Source organism: Tauraco erythrolophus, chromosome 7 (assembly GCF_009769465.1).
Source record: "Tauraco erythrolophus isolate bTauEry1 chromosome 7, bTauEry1.pri, whole genome shotgun sequence".
NCBI lineage: Eukaryota > Metazoa > Chordata > Aves > Musophagiformes > Musophagidae > Tauraco > Tauraco erythrolophus.
The window spans coordinates 36,521,511-36,541,799 of NC_141471.1; positions in this window are offsets into that span (position 1 = coordinate 36,521,511).

A 20,289-nucleotide genomic window follows, 5' to 3' on the forward strand; every position below is an offset into this window, starting at 1 on the left:
TGGGATTGGTTGGTGGTTATGACATTTATCTGTGGGAAATGATAGACCTGGCATGAACCAGACATCCTTTCCCTTCTCAGCACCATGCTCTAAGGATGCCAAAGTGGGAATGGTTCTTCCCATCTAAGCAAAAACATTGCTAGTTTTCTTTCACCCATGAGAACAAGCACAACTCTGGTCCAACAGCCGGACTTCTGGTAGGCTAGAATCTTCCTCTCCCTAAACATCTGCAAAAGCCCAGTAGTTTTGGGAACTACTGGTGTGTGGATTTGAATCATCTCTGCCAAGCATGTGGCAGTCTGCTCTGCAGCCTGGCTGGGGTGCTCGCACAGCGACATTGTACAAAGATGGGGGATTGCTGCTTCTCACAGGTGAGGTCTGAAATGGCTCCTGCTCTGCTTCAGAAATAATCAGACCTGGTGTGATCTAGAAAACCTCTAGAAAAGGCTGTGAATCCCAAACCGATGCACATATTTAAGCCCTGGGAAAGACTGGGGCTGAAGACAGAATTTCCTTACTGTGTACCTTAGATGGGTCCTCAAAAGTGTGGACTACTGTACTGAAGTTAACTCCGTACAGGGAGCCTTTCTCTATAACTCAGAACTACAAATCACTCTCCAGGTGCCTGAGAGGAGGTTGCACATCACAGAATCACAGAGTGGTTGAGGTTGGAAAGGACCTCTGTAGGACACCTAGTCCCACTCCTCTGTTCAGGCAGGGCCGCCTGGATCCAGTTGCCCAAACCACGTCCAGATGCTTCTGAATATCTCCAAGGAGGGAGACTCCACAACCTTCATCACTTAAAGCTCTTCTGAAAAGACAACTTTCTTCCTGGATAGCTTAATAAAAAATTGGTAACATCTGCAAAGAGCTGATCATCTGTGAGAAAGAACATGTTTCTTACCAAGGCTGAGTTCTGACAAAGCACCCACAGAGTAAATAAGATGAAAGGAGAAATGGGGGAGAAAAGTACTTCTTGTCTGACTGCAGTTGGGCTCCCAGTCCTGAAAGATGTTGAACACATCTGATTCCCATGACATGCATCTTGCATGAAGATGAAGGTACATCTTCATCTTTGAGAACTGAGTCCCGGATCAGTTGCATACTTCTCATATCAAATTGTACGTTCTGGTAAAATCTGCTAAAAACGATCCCAGTGTAGTTTGTGGATGAGGATCAAAGGGGCTATTTTTTCACTTTTCCTGCTTCAGTGTGGTTGTGATTAACAGAGTGTTAGCTACAGACTGTTTTATTCCCCTTTCAAGACATTTCTGCTCTCTTTGCCTTGATTCACTCTGAAGGACCTACTTTCCTTTTAAACCATGAAAGGCCAGGGAGCAGATGCTGTCAGTTGTGGAGGCTGTTGTTTATTGCATGCGAATGTACTTTGAAAAACTGTGGTTGCTATTAGCCTTGAGCCGTTATGGTGGGGTTTTTTTTGTCGTTTTTTTTTTCCTCTCCACTGGTGCTTTCTATAAATAATATTTTTTTTCTTATATTTTAGGTTTGCATGGCAGCTGGTTTGATGTATGTTTAATAGCTATCTCTCCCTCACAGCAAGGGCTAGTGATAGCTTCTGTCTAGGATTTAGTTGTTTGGAAATGCTATTACCATATAGGATACTGACAGCTACCAAAAATCCCCTGTAGATCTAAATCTGTGTAGATGCTATTGGTCCTCTGTGTACTGCTATGGATGGCGTAAACAAACAGGTATAGATTATGAGCTATACCTTGGCTTATAAATGGCTATAAATCATATCCTCAAGGAAATGGATCCCTTCAGATTCAGACTCTGATACTCAGATATATTGATGACTTCCTGCTTTCCTGGAAGCTGTGGGAATGAGATACTTGAAAAGGATCTTGGTTTATTGATTTTTATTTTTTCTACAAACAGCCATATTGTATGATGTCTTGAAAAAAATTGCTCTTTTCCATTGTTAGAACAAGTTAGATTTCTTGTCTAATTTAGAAAAAACGAACTAAGTTGTTTGGCTTAAGTGACAGTGGCTCTTCTTTAATGCTTTTCAGCAAGTGAGAATAAATCTAATGCTGATAGCTGACTACATGATGACTCAAGGAAAATTTTGTTTATTGGACTGTAATATATAACTTTGAAGAAACAAAAATTGTAGAGCGGTGGCTTATATTAACCCACTCTCAGTGATTCACCAGGAGAGTTGGGATTTAGTGACTTTTGTGCCAGTGATCAAATAAAAGGCAAAACCTCTCTTACTGGTTGTCTGGCAACTTCATGGATTTTTTTTGTGAAACTGTTTTAAATTCAAGTTTACCTCCTCTGAGGCATGTTATAGCCTGAATCATTCATTTTTACAACTCATTCATCAACTCTTGCTTTGTTCTGTTTTCAAAGGGAAAAAATAGCTCAAACTTTGATAATTGTTCTCTGATTATTTTTATTTTCAGAAATTGGAAAGTATAATATTTCTCTGGCTTTTTGTTTGAATTGTCTGCCTATCCTGTGGACCGCGTTATATGGAGATCTTACAGCCATGAAATGTCATAAAAATATAATCTTAAACTTAATTTGCATCTTCTCTATCTGTTGCATTCACATAAGGACCAATGCAGTGCTTATTCTCATTGGGCTTCCAAAATGATGCTTACATGGGACTTAGATGGCTTACAAAGTGTCTCTATTCCTATAGAGTCTAATTCTTGAACCATCTCTTCCCTGCAGTGTACTTCATCCCATGTAACTCACTTCCAGGGTTGTTCCGTGAGCATTGAGAAAGACCTTTGAAAGAAACAGTTCTGTACATAATCTGTGGTTTAGATGTCCCACAGCAACTGTCCCTCACTTTATGGGTGTGAGATTCTGTGGGAGCTCACTGTGATCAACTTGTTGCACACTGTGATGAATCCAATTAATTCAAGTGTCTGTGATTCGAACTACAGTTTTCTTCCAGCTTCTGCTATTTGTCTTCTGTCTATACCTTGAAGTTTTAAAGAAGTTGTTTGCTAACCAGAGAGGACCCTTAGTCTTCAGGCAGAACCTCAAGAGATTTTGAGGTGGAAGACAGTAATCATTAGTTAATGTGTAGATGACCAGCTGATAGTCTTTTGATAATAAACACAACTCAGATAATAATTTGTCACTTATCAGTTGTCTTCTCCTAACATTAGTCTTACATACCTGTATTTGTGTGATTTGTGCTGAATGTCCCAGTTACATCAAACCAGGTAAACCAGAGAAGGTAGACTGTGAAAGAGCAAGGAAAACTTTGATTCATTCCTCTGAATGTGATCCTAAGAGAAACATCCGCTGGTGGATGAGAAGCTCAACATGAGCCGGCAATGTGCGCTCGCAGCCCAGAACGCCAGCCGTATCCTGGGCTGCATCAAAAGGAGCGTGGCCAGCAGGTCAAGGGAAGTGATTCTGCCCCTCTACTCAGCTCTCATGAGACCCCACCTGGAATACTGCATTCAGCTCTGGAGTCCTCAACACAAGAAGGACACGGAGTTGCTGGGGCGAGTCAAGAGGAGGGCCGCGAAGATGATCCGAGGCTGAAGCACCTCTCCTATGAAGACAGGTTGGGAGAGTTGGGGCTGTTCAGCCTGGAGAAGAGAAGGCTCCGGGGTGATCTTATAGCAGCCTTCCAGTACTTAATGGAGGCCTACAGGAAAGCTGGAGAGGGACCTTTTACAACGGCACGTAGTGATAAGACAAGGGGCAATGGCTTTAAACTGGAAGAGATTAGGATTTAGATTAGTTATAAGGAACAAATTTTTCACTCAGAGGGTGGTGAGGCAGTGGAACAGGTTGCCCAGAGAAGTTGTAGATGCCCCATCCCTGAAGGTGTTCAAGGCCAGGTTGGATGAGGCTTTGAGCAATGTGGTGTAGTGGAGGGTGTCCCTGCCCATGGCATGGGGCTTGGAACTAGATGATCTTTGAAGTCCCTTCCAACCCTAACCATTCTATGATTCTATCCTCAAGAGGAGCTGCACCAAAAGAAAAGGAAGATTGGTGCTTTTGTGTATTCTGAGAAGCTTTACAACAGTGTTTTATTTAAAGTGCTAATCAATAGAGATCCAGGTAATTTTAAGTATCATCGCACTGTATGGATGGGGCATAGAGCAGAGGAGATTGAATAGGACTTCTCAAGGGGATGGTCAGGTGGAAGATGGAGCTCTATACCCCACCTCCCTAGGTAAGTGCCCCTACCTGTTCCATAAACATGTGTTTTGATACAAAACCTGTCACAAACCAACATGCCTGGGAGATGGGGCCTCATGAGCAATGCAGGAATTGATTTCAGGGTGTAGTATGGCAACAGATGATGTTCATCTAAGTCTGTGCCACCTCATAAGTGGCAACTGCTGCCCTTTGCCTGCCTACATGTTTCTGCTCCTTTTCCTATGCCGACATTGACTTATCGGGCAGCTGTGCTATGAGGTGAATCTGTTTTCAGTTAGCCAGCACCCTTATTTTTCAGGGTTAGTTTTCAACTGTATGTCAGTTCCTGGATCTGGCCGGCCAGATGATCATGTGAGCATGACCGCTGGCACGGGGCAGGAGCCTGGTGTTTGAGGGCAGCTCTACCCTTTCTGGTGACAACATGGGTTTAGATCATCTTCATCCAACTGTGAAAGTGCACCAGCAGGGGACAGACCAAACTGCTGGACCAAAGGGCTTGTCAGGCAACGAACAGCAAGTTTGTCTGGATCTGCCTCCCTAACTTCGGCAGCGCTGCTCCTCCTGAGAACAATTGCTTTGTGTGGGAGAACGAGAGGGAACAGAGAGTGCCACTCAAAACAGCCCCGTACGTATTAAGACTGTAAGCAGTAATTTTCCCCCTCTGAACACCCCTCCTATACCACTGGAAAGCTTTTTTTCTTTCCGTTAGCTTTGCTATGGAGTGCTTTTTAACCGTTTCTGCTGGTACTGTCATCAGAAGGGAAGTCCCAGACCTGGGCCACTCTAGTAACAAGCTTTACAGGTTTAACTATTATGAGTGAATTTAACCAAGATATGATTAAGTTTTCATCATTCTTATTATGTGATATTTTTAATAAAGCTTTGCACTTTGTGTTTTATCTTTCTTTTAGCTTACTAATTTAAAGGGAGAAAGTTACCTCTGTAAATATTGGAATGTCACCAGTATTTTTTGCCACGTTTCTCTACCATTGTTTACTGAAGCCAATGCTGTTGAAGTCAGGACTTTTTTTGCTTCTATGTTTTGAAGTCCAGATGCTGTTTGCTGGGAAATATCTTGTCATCAGACCCTTGAATTAGGAGAATTTTCTTAACATCTTTTTCCTGTCTCTTCATGTGTGCTTGCGTGACCAAATGGAGTAGTTGTCATGGCACTGCTTACTTCACTACAAAGTGTGGTGTAGAGCTGTACTGGAAGCATTTTGCAGGGTGTATCTTCACAAAAGGGCTGCACGCATTATTAACCTTGCTTTAGTGACAGTTGCTTGGAGCTAGTAGCAATCGTGTAGACAAATGTGTTAAGGAGTAAGGACGTTTGACTCCAGTGTACTGCGCTGTGTAAGCTGACTAACCCGGGAAGTAAGGGAAGAATGGCACTGGCTCTGCCTTCGCTGGGACTTTACCCTAAAATGAAGAGCAAATCCCAAGTGTAGATGAGTAAATATGCACGTTAAGCTCTCCCTCTGTCTTGTGTTTGTGTCATTGTGGCTTATTTCATCTGCACTTGGGATTTACTGTATTGCTGGGTTCCCCTAAGGTTTCCTACTGAAACTGCTGGAATCAACAACAAAGTATAACTGTACTTTGATATATATTTTAGGATACTTAACTGGAATCTACAGGTTTTGGACATGGACAGTGATAGCAAAGGCAGTCTGCTGGAGTAGTGTTGAGTGAAGCAGGCTAAGGTGCCATGCATTGAATATTCAGGTGTTTTTCAGTTAATTAAATCTAACCCACACCCTTCTGTTTTCTCTTCAGGCAAAGTGCAACAAATGATAAGGGAAATTCCTTAGATTGTAGCATTTCCGGTATTTAAGGCTGTTGGCTTGATCTGTTTGCATCTCCTTACTTTAGTCTATATCCTTGGATAGTCTGGAGCCTTCTGAATGTATGTACTAGAATGTTTTCTGGGTTTTACATAGTATGCTAGTACCATAAACAAACTTCTTGGCTTTCTTAAATGTCTAAAATGCATGTTTGACTACTTTGCTACATTTAAATGTGATTTTTCCATATGTTCTTTTGTTCCCTTCATTTCAACATGTGTGACTGTGTCTGGAGCTGCCCCAGTACTGCAGTTTGAGGTTCCTCAGAAGAGATGCTGTATGGAAGAGCTGATGGGCCACATCAGCATCTGCCTTGTTTAATGGGGAACAGCCAGAAAGCTTTTGCATGGTGGTCTTTGCACATGAGCAGATCTGCATGAAAGTAGGTGGCCAGTTACCAGTGCTAAAATACTTATATTTAGGTTCTTCTTAAATGCCTGGTTCCTCAGCTGTAATCCTGAAGTTTCTTTCAGTAAAAGATTTTTTAAAAATATATTAATTTTTTCCAATAATTGTTATAAATATCTTCATCTCCTTTCTCCTATATATCCCCTCAAAAAAGAAAATGAAAGATTTGAGTAAAATTAAAGTATTCATGAATTTGATAAAGTTGGAAACCGACTGCACATCTTGGCTTGCCATTGTTAGGAAAATCTAGGACCCTTCAACTGAACTTAGCAGTATGATTTTGAAAATACTACAAGAAATACCAGTCTTGAACTGATCTGTGAAGGCTGCAAACGAACCAAAAGAGGTCCTTCTTTGCACAGCATCTAACCAACAGCAAAAATCACTGTTACAGAAGGCTTTATTCCCAAAGGTTTATCTGCGCCTAAAAACATAGAAAAAGTAAAAGAAGAAAAATCTTTTGGCTGTTTGAAGCAGTAGATCATATTTTTATTTGAGGATCTGCCCAAACTTCAGGTTGTTTGAAGCAGGGAAGTTGCACTGGGGGAGGTATCATGGCATACTTGCCCAGTTCTTGTTCTGTATCGGAGGCATCTGCTGCTCTTCAACGTGTGAGCCTGGATGTGGGGTAGATGGCTTCTCTGTCAGATCCAGAGTGGCTGTTCTTATAAAATATTGCTGTTCGACAAGATGTTATGAACCTAGCTATTGTTGCTCATATGCTGCAGACTTTAAGAAGTGACAGATCCCAAAATGTGTCTTCCCCCAGAAGTTGTGTGATGGAAGAAGCGAGCAATTTTTCTGTGGGTGTCTGAAATGCTGTTTTGGCCGGTGGAATTCCCCACTGGCTGTCCTTGTCCTACAAGATTTTTCACAGTTCAAGTTTTGTCGGAAAAATCCCTAATCAGATCTAGACCAGACAGTTTATAGGATGCAGTGTCCTGTGTATTTCTAGCTTAGGTTTCCCTTAGTAAGGACAAGGGAGAACTGTAGATGTGGTAGGGTTTAGCAGAGATGCTCTACTTTGTAGGGTGGGAGAAAAAGCATTTTAAAAACATAACAAGTTGAAGAAAGTCTTTGCACTGGAGAGACAAGACCATAATCAGGACAGGATGGGGCTGAAAGCCACTGGCTTTTTAGATCAACAGGAGAGTTGATTTCAGAACAAAGCCTAACAACAAGAACGCTGTCAAATTAGAAGCTGTGTTTGCTTTATGAAGTGGCAGATAACAGCTGAGAGGCGAGAGAATTGTATTCGTAGAGGCAGGCTCATTATGGAAAGGAAATAAAAGATTAAGCGAGTCACTGCTGATTCTCATTGCTTTGGGTGACTCAAAATCCAAGATCTCCACAGCTTATATTTCGTAATCTTGCCCTCCCCTTTCCCTCTTGCCTCTTGAGAACATTATTGAACATGCTAGGCAAAGATTTTACTTAAACTCCTCCTGAGATTGAAATGTGTTGACAAGCTGAATGTGTCAGGGATGCTTACATATGCTATTGCCTAATAATAACAGCAGCTCAGAACCACCATGAGGCTTTTTTGTCAGGCTTGCAGCTCACATGGAAGACTTGAATGACATTGATCACTGCAAAATCGTTGGCATCTCTCCTTGAGAGTGACTGGCTTCCTGTGCTATAGCCAGACTTGGACCACATCACATATTTTCAAAATAATTTACAGACTTAGGATTTGGGTATTTGTTCTTGTATTTAAAATATTGAACATTTTTTCCTTTTCTTTTGCATATTTGCTTTATTTTATTTATTTATTTTTTTTTACATAGGATAGTATCTTCATAAAAGAAAAGCTTACTTTGCAAAGTTTTCTCAGTTGTTTTTTTTTTTTTTTTTCAATAGAGAACTACTGTGCAGCAAGAGACCAGAAATCCAGCCAAATTTGTTGTCATCAAAGCAGCCTGGAACTGAAGAAGGATATAGACTCTAACAGCTAAGCCCACTGCTTCTACTATTTCAGTCTGCACACTGGCTTGTGCATGCCAATTACGTGAGTGGAATTCAGGGAAAGTAACTTTCCCTTGGCTTTTTGGAAGTCAACACTGATCGGTGCAATTAGCAATCGAATGCATTATCCCTTAATTGCAAACACCACTGCAAAGGCTTGAATTAACGGCAAAAGGAATCCTTCAAATGTTTTTTGACCTCGCTGTGGGCACAGAACACCTCCACTGTGCAAAGCACTGTGGGGCTGGGGCCTCCCTTTGCATCCCCCATAGCGTTTTTCCTCTTTGGTTCGGTGAAATATGTGAAGCCTCACCCCATGGCCAAGCAGAAGCAGCATTTTTGTTGCTCCTCATCCTTAGTGATGGCTCTTGGAAGCAGTGATGGACCATCCCTCCTTCAGAGCACTAGTGGCACTGGTGGCACTGGCAGTCCAACAGCCCCGTGGCCTTCCCAGGGTGTTGGGCCAGGTGCCAGTTTCGGGGAACTGCCAAGAGCCTTTTGGAGTGGTTTTGAAGCAGTTGCCTCTTTCTGCGTGGGACTGGCAGCAGTTAGTAGGGCTGTCCAGGAAACCACGTGAGAAGGCTGTAGGCAGGGCAGGTGCCATGGAGGTCTGCCTTTGACCTCTCAACCCTCCAGCAGCCCTGAGCCCACAGTGGCCAGGTCACCTCCTACTGCATCTGCCGCAGATGAGGCTGGATCTGGCAGAGACGTCCTGCGGGCTGGCATGGGATGCCAGGTCACCAGTGGGACCATTTGGGTACTGCTGACCAAGTGGTGTCACATGGGTGGGTAAATTGCGTGTGCCACCTATGTTGTATTTGAAAATAGAAAGGAGCAGTTGCACAAACCCCTTTGTTTTCTTTACTACACTAGTTTTCCATTGGGGAAAGTACAGATGAGTGAAGATTTTCACACCTACTTCAAGAATGCAGTCCTCTGTTTCCTCTGAACATTTATTGCCAGTTTTGGGATACTTCAATAAAACCATGTGGATGTATTTAATTGCAATAAATTTGAGGAGATGAAGTGCTTCAAATGGGCCTAGTACTCTTGCTTTTGTGTTTTTTAAAAATTTATTTATTTATTTTATGTTTTATTTTTCACTGTTCTTTTCCTTTTCTGAGTGGAGAAAGCTAAAAGGCTAATGTTTCAGATGAGGTTACTCTGAGGTGCACTGCCATCTGTGTATTGGGTCCCTGACTCCATACGCTCTGGTTTAGTAAAATCCTAGAAAAAAGTCTTCTCTGGCTAGAAAATCTTTTTCTAATATGACTGTGGCTAGAGATTAAGAAGGAGCTGCTGCACGTGTCTCACCATCAAACTGGGATCAAACAAAGGAAACCTAATCTTTAAATGATCAAATGATCATTTGCATATCTAATTTTTAATTGATTCGTATCATCAAGACACATATTATCAAGATATATATTATCAAGCTCTATATGCAGCCTTGAGGAAAATAAGCACTAAATAATGGCTGACAGCAGCAGTGTATCAAGGCTCCCTTTTTCACTCACTCTGCTCTGCTGTTTAATAATTTAAAAAAGTAAAACCAGAAAGATTTCACCTGAATAAATGCACTCAGTGTGGAACATCTGCCCTGTTTGCTCTTCAGGCATTTTGGCATCACTGACAAATTGAGCTTTATAATGGCAGCAGAGGGATTTTGGGGTAGATAGGAGAGAAGGTAGGAAGGGCTCAGCCTCTCTGCCTGCCTCGCCCACCCCAGAACAGATGCTGAAGCTCACCTACAGGCGACTCCAGAGAGGAATTGCCCCAGCCCTTTGCAGGCTCCAGGGAAGACTCATCCTCCTTGCATTCTACCAAGGTTGACTTTGTCTTTTTAACATCATCAGTAGGAATGTAGCTATGACAATTTCAAGCAAGATTAAAATCCTGATGATGTGTAAGGGACAATACATGGGAAAAGTCACTAAAAAAAAAAAGTGTACTAGTACATTAGGATCCTATCTGTTTTATCTGACAGATATTAATTGTTATTATTCCAAAATAGCTTTTTTCCACAGGGGAAACAAGCCATGTGTTTTTGGCTAGTTTGTGTTGAGAGGATGATTAAATAGAAGAATCTAGCTGTTCTACCACCAATTTACATACCTACTGGATTTTATATTTCTATGCATGATTTTTGCCAGGATGAAATCTTTTAAAACCTGTTTGGTATCCAGTTGCCTAGTTGCATGATGCTAAATTTCATCTTGTTAGCATCTTATTATCAGTAAGCCAGAGGAAGGAACTGGCATATTGACTGCAATGTATCATTTCTTTAACTTTTTGGACTTGAAAAAGAAATAATCAGTTAAATTACTTCCCCAGAAATAGTAAATATAGCTCTGTAAATTGCATCCCTTATATCTTAAATTGTGTTCAAAGCCTGGCGCTACAAAATAGGAGGGGGGGGAGGGTTATTTCATGAATGTAGCATTAACAAAAAAGATAGGAAGCATGTTGGGCAGATGCCAAGAGTAACAGTCAGGCAGAATGGTGCAATGAAGAGTAGATACAGTACTTCCTTTCCTATAAAGGAAAGGAAGCTGTTTTTCTCTATTTCTTTTATCATAGTAATCAGCCTTCATACTTGTTAGTGAACTATAACGAGTTGGAAACGTCAGTAGGAGTTTATTACATTTATAGCAGTCAGTATCTTTTTTTCCCATTTGCTTGTTTTAAAATGGCGTCTTTGTAGAACATCTCACCTGTCTGAATTTCTTTGAATAAATGTAATATAGGCAGTTAAAGACACAGCTGATAATGGATGTTAGATAATATCTTGGATTCTGCAGCATAAATTGTAAGATGACTATATTCTGTCACGATGAATATTAGATAATGATACCTTGTCCCTATAAGAATAACTTATTATATTATTCAGAATGATCTTATGAGCTCTTTGGATTCATGGGAAATAACTTAGTAGAAACCATAAACTATTCAGATTTTGCTGAATATTCTAATCACACTTGCATCGTTCTTAATTATGAATTTGGGGGACTGCCAAAAAAGACACAGAGGCAGGACACAACAGCTTTCCATTAACTCTGCTGTTGGAGGGTTGGCACTGTAAGTGCCCTTGTGCTGTAAGCTGGCTTGGATGTTTTCCGTTCCCAGCGTTTGCCTTAACACAGCTCTTCCAGGTGTTCCAAATCAGCTACTGCCCAGCTGCAGACTCTAGATTTATCACTCAAGAAGTTTTTTCTCATGTATTTGCTGCTTAGGGCGAGTCAACAAAGTTGCTTGCCTCAGCAAGACAGCAGGGCTCAGATGTCCCCATCGGATGGATTAAAAATGTTCTGTCAAAGCCAGTGTTGGCTAAAAGCTACGATACTTCCTGCTGGTTATAGCACTCTGGGATTTCCTGTGGAGGCAGAAATAACCAACAGGACTTTATTTCATGGAGCACCTTGGCCATGGGGCCCTCACGGGAAGTTTGTGTCTGTCTGAAGTGTTAATTTAACCAGAGGATGCTGTTGGTATAGGAGAGGAGGAGCACTGGGCACCCAAACTGAAATTCTTGAGAAGTGTTTACAGCAGCCCGGTAGATCTGAAATGTTCTAACTCTTGAATGGAAGGCCAACATTTTTCATAGAAGAAAAGGAGCCCTACCATTTAAAGACTGCCAATTTTAACCTAAGTTACAGGCTGATTTCACAGATAAGCACCAACATGACTGATTATTTTTGCAAGACTCTCTGAAGAAACACATTCCTTAAAGGTGCTATTTTTCTAAGGAATAATGTGTCACCTTGGGAGACATTGAAACACAACAGGTTTTCCACCCTGTATTTCCCCTTGATACCTAGAAGAGTTAGCACAGAAGATGGCACGCTGGGAAGGCCAAGTGAATGGAAAGTAAAAGGAAAGAGCAATATGGGTCTGCAGTCTTAAAGATTCCAGATTTTCACAGCTCTGTATTTTGTAGTGAGATGTGTTCGGAGACAATATAATGTACATTAATGAACGGGTGGATTTTTACCTTTGGCAAAACCGAGTCTCCCAGCAGTGTTGATACAGGTTGTGTAGTTGCATTGCGAAATCTCCTAAGCTTCAAAAGACCTGTTTTTACTGCATTAGCCACAAAACAATCAGGAGGACTCTAGTTGTTTTTGCAGCAAAGCAGTGTAAGAGGTTTACTGAATTGTAAACAAATATATTACAAAAGACAGTAAGTGATGCAGAATGCTCAGGGATATAGAGTAAATGATGAGAGACATTTGTCTGAAGAAATCTGGTTAGGTATGGGCATAGATTTTAGGCCTCTGGCTGTAGACAACCAACAAAATGATACAAACCACAAGCAATGGCCACAAAATCCATTTGGACTATACCTTTCACATACTCGTGGATATGGGGAGATATATATAGATATAGATATAGTTATATATGTGCACATATATGTATCCCAAAGGAGTCTCACAGAACTCCTTTCACTGTGGATGACAGCTCATGCTATTGGCTCTTATCCTCTTTGGTGAAATTTCAGGGATCCAGTCTTGGAAGTTTACATCAGCTCCAGAGAATTTCTGTTCCTAAAGTCCATATGGAGAGAAAAATGCTCTCCAAAATATTTTAGAGATATTAAACTCTTAATTTAAACCTATTCCAGCTGTGCAGACCTGTCAGATTTTGCTCTGGGAGTAGTTTTTGCTTAAAAGCCTACCTGGTCTGCGTTGTCTTAGATAAGCTTGCTGTTTACGTATGGAATTTGGAATATACAGTAATGTGTTCAATGCGAGATTTTACAACACAGAGTTTTTAAAGGTGGGAGAAGCACAATAAAGCCTGAGCTCATGCTGTTTCCCTTTTGGCAGACTAAGCAACACTTTCTCGAGGTAAAAATGTCAAAACTAGTATTTTAAACTTGGGCAAAAAATCAAAGCTAGAGTAAACGATATGGAGTACAAGAGTAAATGTTGTACTTTTTTATGAACTCACAAAAACATGAAATTCCCCATATGGAGATGATTTTTTTTTGTGATAGCTCTAGGGGGAAATTTCTTGCTGATTTCCTTAGCAGATTTTCAAATAAGCAGCAGTCCATGCAGTCTTGTCTTGCTGTTGAGACCATGAAAAAAAATCTTCATCAATGGAATTTTCTTAATTGGAGAAGAGAAGGAGAAAGTGGAAGAAATCTTGTAGATATTCCCTTCATGTTCAGATCACTTTGAATTACATTCGATAAGGCATTCTCAGAAAAACTGTGCAGACAAGAATGTATTTTTGAATACTGAAGTTTTTAGCACTTGTTATATAGTTATGTATATACAGTACTGTGGTTACATAGTGATGGCTGTGTGCATGTGTGTACATGCATGTATGTCTGTGAGGGTGCAGGTGTATCTCTGGTTTTGAAATGTAAATGTAAAGAAATTTGAAATGCCTATAAAGAAGCTGAACTTGTATTCCCAGACCCTCTTTTTGAAAATCCTTGATTAAACAGGGCAGGTACTTGCATCTGTAAGGCAAGATGAGCTGGTATGAGATTAATGAAGGTCTGCTGAGCTCTAGAAAATATTGAATACTTTTTTTCTTAAAAAAGGCAAAGATATATATGTTTAAACTTCACACAAGACACATGAAAACATTTGGGAAATAAATTGCTGCTGCAGTACCAGAGGAATAATATTTATGTTCTTCCATTTAATTCAGCTCTAGCTTTTCAGTGGCTCAGAGTCCTTGAAAAGATACAACTGAGCACACAGTCTGGGTCCTTAGAGCTGGCTGAGGAACCTCTCACGTCGTGCTGGGGACAGGCTGTATCAAACTTATTTTTACTAAGTTGTACTCCCTGTAATTCTAGTTCAACTGTGGGTATTGAATGATTTCCATGATGAAGCAGAGCTTCCTAAACCCTGCGGTGGCCGCCTCCAATTACCAGAGGCTATAGTGAAGAGGTGATTGTTATCTGGAGATTGATGAACATGGACAGTTAGTTCCCTGCTGCTAGTGGTCATCAAGCACACAGCTACGATAACTTCGAAACACCTCACTAGCTATTTTTATAAGAACAGCTGAATATAGTCAGTCGGGATGGCTAGGTCAGGGGCAAAGCTGAGAAGTGCTGGCTGGCTGGTGAAGCTCCAGGTCCCTAAATGCCAAGTAATACAGGCAAGGAAGAAAACATCTACACTGTACCTTGACAATTATGAGCTTTAATTACTAGCAACTATACTAAACAGCTTTCTTAAAACACCAACCCAGTGCTTTCCAGAGATCAGAAAGGCAAATAAGCTGTTAGAAATTAGTTAAGAAAGAAGGTAAGAACTGAAGAGAAAATATCTTTTTGCTGCTGTGTAAGCATGTACTGTCTTCATATCTTGAATGCTTTATCTTGAATATTGCTTTATGTAAAAAAAAGTTAGCTGAGCTAGAAGAGGATGCAAAAGAGAGAAACAGGAATGACATAGGGTATGGAATATCTTCTCCTTGAGAGGAGACTAACTGGATTAGGACATCAGCTTGTAAAGAAACTAAGGAAGAAATGAGAAAAATCTATGTAATATTGAAGGGGTGGAGAAGGCAAGTTATTATTCATGGATTCTCAAGAGCATGGTTATAGGAAGGTCCTGAGGTACTGACTGCAGGAAGTGGGAAAAAAATGTACAGAATATTCTCACGTTCTTTCAGTATCTGCTGCTGACTGCCAAAGAAGATACGGGGCTAAATGGGCTTCTTGTCTGAATCGAGGTAGCTGTCTTTATACCAAGTCCAACCATCAGTCCACCTAGCACTGTGTCCAATGTGAAAATTAACAGTTCAGGTGCAGGGATGTGTCAAGCAATGCAGGAATTATGGTTTCTATGGCAATAATAGATAGCCTCCCATCACGCATGATTTGTTTTAGATTATCTGTGCTTCAAATATACCCTGTTGTGTGAATTTCATGGTATCCGTGGGATAAGTTTCATATCAGCTTTACTGTCAGCTTTCTTGGAATAGCTCTGGACACCTGACAGTTGGTGACTTTTTGTTCTAGCAGTGTGCTGATGGACCCCAGTGGGTTGGACCTTGAGTTTGATACATTTTCCTATGACAGAGTTTATAGCAGGCCAGTCTTTGCTGCCAGTGTGTTAGGTCATTTGAGCAGGAGACTAGGTGTGTCTGGACTAGCACTGGCATTAATAACCTGTGGAATACAGTCCAGGAGAGCTGACTGATTTTTCAGGGATCACCTCCAAGCTTAAGAGTGATCCATCATGACAAGGAGGAGACCAAGCAAAGGTGGCAGGAGACCTAAATGAATGAACAAACAGATTCTAGAGAAGATCCTGGAGGTCCTGCAAAGGGCCACAAAGATGATGAGGGCATTGGAGCATTTGATATGTAAGGAGAGGCTGAGAGAGCTGGGACTGTTCAGCCTGGAGAAGAGAAGGCTCAGGGGGAATCTCATCAATGTGTATAAACACCTGAAGGGAGAGTACAAAGAAGGTGGAGCCTGGCTTTTCTTGTTCTTGTTTTGTGATAGGACAAGGAACAACGGGCACAAATTGAAATACAGGAAATTCACCGAGTTTCCACCAAAATGTAAGAAAAACCTTTTTTACTGTAAGCATGGTTAGCACTGGAACAGGTCTCCCAGAGAGGCTGAGGAGATCCTCAGAGATACTCAAAACCTGACTGGACACAGTCCTCAGTATCCTGCTGTAGCTGATTCTGCTTTGAGCAGGAGATGGGTCTAGATGATCAAGAGATGCCCTCCTGCCTTAGAGATTCTGTGATGAAACCATCGGCATTGGGGCGATTGCATCAATGTGAGCAGCTGGCTGCAGTACAGTCTTGTTGCAGCTCTCTGGCAGTAAATCTAATAGAAAGATTAAGGGGAAAGATTTTGTTATATGCAGATCTCTCCATACTTGCAAATGTGTAGCGAGTGGGTATTGCATGTATAATTTGAGAAGTTGTAGATGCCCCATCCCTGGAAGTGTTCAAGGCCAGGCTGGATGAGGCTTTGGGCAACCTGGTATAGTGGAGGGTTTCCCCGCCCACGGCAGGGGGGTTGGAACTAGATGATCTTTGAGGTCCCTTCCAACCCTAACCATTCCATGATTCTATGATTCTATGATTCTAATTTTACTAAGTGCCTGGAGTTCTGCATTTTTAGCTGGAGTTAATAATCTATACAATGGTGCTGTGCCTGCACAGCTACGCTGTCACACATTTTCATATGTCTTGGTATGTTGTACTGGAAGGTGTTGACGAAGATGCCTAACATCCCTCTCCTACTATTCCCTGGAAGCCTATGCTTAATCATAACTTTGAACATCTAGTCCTAAGAAAATACAGCATTTTCAGCTGTGTTTTAATGTATTGTCATGTAAAACTTTTGTTAAAGAGGAAGTGCAAAAACAGTTTTACAGAAAATGGCTTCATTCAGCCTCCTGAAAAAGTCTTGATTAAAACTAGATAATGATAGATAAGTAAAATTTTTACTTTTGTGTGATAAATATATGTATATTGAATCATTACATCAATGTGGATTTTGCACAGACATTTTTTCCAGAGATTTTTAAATTACTTTTCAATGATAATGACAAATAGAATCTCCAAGCAGTGCAGGTAGAGGGTAGAAAATAAAGAATGCTTTAAATACCAGGTCAACAGATTTCTTTGTGTGTGTTAGTAGCAAAAGAGGAAAGATTGTTGCTCAGACCACTAGTTCATCTTGACAAAAGATAAATGCTCCATAATCTGGTTAATTCATGTTTCTGTGGTTTAGAGATAAGAAAATTAATTTTTGAGAGTTCCGTGATGGAATCAAGATCAAATTTACCCTAGCCTATGAACTGTAGTTCAATTTGGCCTTGTCAAAATATTTCATCAGTATATAGTTAAGGAAATGGAAATCTCAGAGGTTTCAGACCTTTACAATCAAACAAGGACAAAAGTTTGACTCTGCCTCACCTGGTGCTTTCCTCTGAAAAGCAAACAAAAGCTGCTGTGATGTAGAGCTGGAAGTAGTGGGGGATATATCTGAGCCTGAGGGGGAGGAATATGTACAGTTTGGATACTACGAAATGTAGCAGCTGAGAAAGGCAGTGGTGGTTAAGTGATTTATGGGCACTGGTGTATTTCTCATTGATAGGCTAGTGGTCTGCTGTGTTTTTCTTTTAATCTATGATCTAGCGAATAGTAGCTGAAATCAAGCTGTGTATCAGAGGCATGATACCCTCTGCTTTAAAGAGCATCAGATTCATAGCCTGGAGTCTTATGTCTCTTAAGGGATGCTGTCTTTTACAGTAATGCATGCAAACAGGGAGCACTCTTGAGACAGTAACTGCATCTGTGCTTACTCCAGCAGAGGAAATGTTTCTCCTTGAGAAACTCCAGGAAAAAGAGATGCAGAAGACAAAGAGAATAGAGAAAACGTCTTTCCCCACTAAAGCATTAGAAGCATGCAATGGATTGAGTACATAGTATGTGTTTAAAAAAGAAAGAAATAAAAAATCCCAAACCCTAAACTTTCCTTTTGATTGCTTATGTATCTTGGTGATGAAGATGCTTTAGCACAACTGGGACAAAACGCTGCTGGAAGAGTACAGGATTTTTCTTGAATGGTCTCAGATTTGTCATATGTACGTTCAGAAATGTAAATGCTACCTGGTTCGTTCTGAAATTAGATCTGTATTATGTTCTTTGGGGAGAGCCATGGCCTCGTGGGACTCCTTAGGCTACACTGAAGCTTTACTGTGATCTTTATTGTAGACTGAAATGATGTGGCCAAAAGATTATGGGAGATTAATCTGAAAAATGGCCACAAGCTGATGTGGAATCAAATTATACATGCTGAAGCTGAAGATCAAATCTGTTTGTTAAAATGTGCTGATTTGCATGAAACATTGTAATTTCTAAGAAAATTTACAGAGCAATCTCTTTTTATTCTGTGCTGTATAACAGCTTCTCATTTTTATTCAGGTCTTGACAATTTGGAAGAAAAGGGATGTGCTGAAAAATAGTATGACAAAGCAAGTTCCCTTGACAGTGAATGCAGGAATTAACTTGGTACACAGGGGCCAAGCCATCTTTTGAATATTTTTTTGGTTTTGTTTTTGGTTTTGATGGGAAGAAGTTAAAGAACCCTATTTAGATATTTATGTAGAACAGAGGGTTAAAAAATAATAAAGCTAACTTGTAAAAAAGAAAAGAAAAGAAAAGACAAGCCATGAGTTTTTTATTTTTAAAAAATGGAAATTAAAGATACTTGATTTGGACATTTGATCAAATAAGTTTATTTTCAGAAGATTTAAATGCCTTCTGCTTCTGCTGAAACTATTTGTAGAGCAGATAATCGGTAATCGTATCCCATTTCGAAAACTTGAATTAGACTCATCGGATGAGGCTGACTATGGTATGCCTGCTCTGGTTGAGAAGTGCACTGTTTAATGAGTACACCTGATGATTTCAAGGGGAGTCATGGGATCAAGCTGTCTTGCAAAAGTAATACAGTCTATATGAAAATAGTACTTTACAGTTTTGTGCACAGAGAATATGAAGGCAATGCGAAAAAATGAGGAAAAGATGGTTAATGCTGGAGAAAAGCCATCAGGCTGAGCTAAGCCAGGAGATCAAGGAGAGAAGTGTGATGTGAAAGTTTCATCTCAGGATGTTAATGGTTACAATTACTTTTTAAAACAAGACCCAAAACAGGGTGGAAATACATGCAGAATTAAATTGGAATGCTTTGTCTTCCTGAGAAATCAAGGAACGGAAAATAGGAACATTAATTCTGTTGTTGAAATTCAGTAGCTTCTCAGAAACGTTGTTCTAGCTTGCCACGGTGCTGTGGTGTCCGATGGGTTGTGGCAGCTGAGCTAGGAGCAGCTTTCACTCACTAATGTAAGATGTGTTATCTGGGCTTTCATGCTTTTTGGCAGGCTAGTGACACTATGAGGTTGTGTTGCCTTGGTTTGTTCCTTGGTCATGGTTTGTAATTGTCACAGTGGTGGGAATAAAGTTTTGATTTCCCTTCCTTTTCAGAGGGTATATGTCTGTGTTCCTTGCTGCCTCCTCTGTTAATTTTCCTTCGTATTTTCCTCAAGTTCCCTCCCATCAGTTGTGTTTCTAGAGTGCTGCACTATGAGAGAGAGGTCATGTACTGAGTACTGAGTCCATCTGAAACCTCTGCTGCTTACTGTACCTCCAGATTCTTGTTTTTAAGGTTGTTAATATCATTTTTTGTTTACCTTCCAGTCCGTGTGACCATGAAGTAGGAATATAATTTCTCCCTTAGTTCAGTATTGATTTAGGCTTGAGTTTCTACTGATTTGCATAAAAACTAACAAAGTTTTTCATGCCTATTCCATCAGAAATAGTACGTTTAAGAAGCAATAAACCTACTCAGCATAGGTGAACACAAATATTAAGCCATAAATGTAAGAGTCATCCACTGAACAGGTAGTGCAAAGTCTTGATTTTTTCTAAACATTATTTTCTTGTTTCACTTGATTAAAACCAATTTTGACTATGTGAACCATTTTGTTAAGACATAAGCAAATGGAAATATTGTGAATGAATTATAATTCTCAGATGTTACACATCTGAGAAGTGTAAGAATGATCTTTGGAGATCTGATTTTAATGGGATGAAGGGGTGAAGATGGAGAAAGATATTCAATATGTTTTTAGAGGAAGGAAGTAAACAGAAAGGGACCAATGATACTGAGAGAAGAGGATGAGTCCATAGATGTGATTTTCTCACAGACCTGGAAGAGCAATCCTCACCGGATCAGTCTGTTGCCTAATGGACCAGTGAATAGTCACTGAAATGGCCTTCACAGATGATGCTTATTTGTTGCAACCGTGTTGACAGCTTCAGCAGGGAGATCAGTGGGTTTTGAAGACTAGCCTAGCCCCACATGTACGTCTCTCTAGGTGTCTGCTTAGGAAGGCAGTCAGAA